Source organism: Suricata suricatta, chromosome 16 (genome assembly GCF_006229205.1).
Source record: "Suricata suricatta isolate VVHF042 chromosome 16, meerkat_22Aug2017_6uvM2_HiC, whole genome shotgun sequence".
NCBI lineage: Eukaryota > Metazoa > Chordata > Mammalia > Carnivora > Herpestidae > Suricata > Suricata suricatta.
In genome coordinates, this window is record NC_043715.1 from 53258548 (window position 1) to 53260445 (window position 1898).

Genomic DNA, 1898 nt, shown 5'->3' on the forward strand with positions numbered 1-1898 from the left:
TCCTCAAGGGTTTTGATGGTTTCCTGTGGTGTTACATCAGGTACTTCATCCATTTTGAGTTTATTTTTGTGTATGGTGTAAGAAAGTGGTCTAGTTTAATTCTTCTGCATATTGCTCTCCAGTTGTCCCAGCACCACCTGTTAAAGAGGCTGTCTTTTTTCCATTGGATATTCTGTCCTTCTTTGTCGAAGATTAATGGACCGTACATTTGTGGGCCCAGTTCTGAGTTCTCTGTTCTTTTCCATTGGTCTGTGTGTCTGTTTTTGTGCTAATAACATACTGTTTTGATTATGATAGCTTTGTAGTAGAGGCTAGAGTCTGGATTGTGATGCCTTCCATTTTGATTTTCTTCTTCAATTTTATTTTGGCTCTTTGGGATCTTCTGTGGTTTTATACGAATTTTAGGGTACTTTATTCTAGCTTTGAGAAGAATGCTGGTGCAGTTTTGATGGGGATTGCATTGATTGTGTAGATTGCTTTGGGTAATAATGACATTGTAACAATGGTTATTCTTTCGATCCATGAGCATGGAACGTTTTTCCATTTTTTTGTTTCTTCTTCAATTTCTTTCAGAAGTTTTCTATAGTTTTCATTGTACAGATCTACATCTTTGGTTAGGTTTTCTCCTAAGTATTTTATGATTTTTCATTCAATTGTGAATGGGATCAGTTTCTTGATTTCTCTTTCTGTTGCTTCATTATTGGTGAATAAAAATGCAACTGATTTCTATAGATTGGTTTTGTACCCTGAGACTTTGCTGAATTCATGGATTAGTTATAGTAGGCTTCTGGTGGAGTCTATTGGGGTTCCCATGTAGATTATCATGTCATCTGTGAAAAGTGAAGCTTTGACTTTTTCTTTGCCAGTTGCGATGCCTTTCATTTCCCTTTGTTGTCTGATTGCTGATGCTAGGACTTCCAGCAGTAGGAGAGTGGACATCCCTGTCGTGTTCCTGATCTCAGAGGATAGTGCTCAGGTTTTTTTCCCCATTGAGGATGACTTTAGCTGTTAGCTTTTCATAAATGGCTTTTATGATATTTATGTAAGTTCCTTCTATACCGACTTTCTCGGGTTTTTTTTTTTTCTAAGAAAGTATGCTGTATTTTGTCAAATGCTTTTTCTGCATCTATCGACAGGATCATATGGTTTTTGTCTTTCCTTTTGTTAATGTGATGTATCCCATTGATGGAGTTGTGAATATGGAACCAGCCCTGTATCCCAGGAATGAATCCTACTTGATGATGGTGGATAATTCTTTTTATATGCTGTTGAACTTGATTTGCTAGTATCTTGTGGAGGATTTTTGCATCCATATACATCAAAGTTATTGGTCTGTAATTCTCTTTTTTTGTCTGGTCTCTGTCTGGTTTGGGAATCAGAGTGATGCTGGCTTCGGAGAATGAGTCTGGAAGTTTTTCTTCTATTTGTATTTTTTGGAATAGCTTGAGAAGAATGGATATTAACTCTGCTCTAAATGTCTGGTAGTATTCCCCTGGGAAGCCGTCTGGCCCTGGACCCTTATTTGTTGGGAGATTTTTGATAACTGATTCGATTTCTTCGCTGGTTATGGGTACCTCAGATTTTCTGTCTTTTCCCATTTGAATTTTGGTAGTGCATGTGTGTTTAGGAATTTGTCAATTTCTTCTAGGTTGTCCAGTTTGTTGCCGTGTAATTTTTCATTGTATTCCCTGGCTATTGCTTGTACATCTGAGGGATTGGTTGTAATAGATCCATTTTTCATTTGTGGTTTTTTTCTATTTGTGTATTCTCCTTTTTTTTTTTTTTTTTGACTGAGGAACCTGGGTAGAGGTTCATCAATTTTGTTTATTTTTTCAAGAACCCAACTCTTGGTTTCATTGACCTGTTAAACTGTTTTTTTTTTAAATTCTATATTGTTT

The 1898-nt window shown here is 36.4% G+C and overlaps 1 protein-coding gene across 1 annotated transcript in view; it reads right to left on the minus strand.

The window, feature by feature from the left end:
* Positions 1–1898, minus strand: part of LOC115279863 (vomeronasal type-1 receptor 4-like) — an 11976-nt gene that overhangs the window by 1061 nt on the left and 9017 nt on the right. The gene's annotated exons all lie outside the window — the stretch shown is intronic.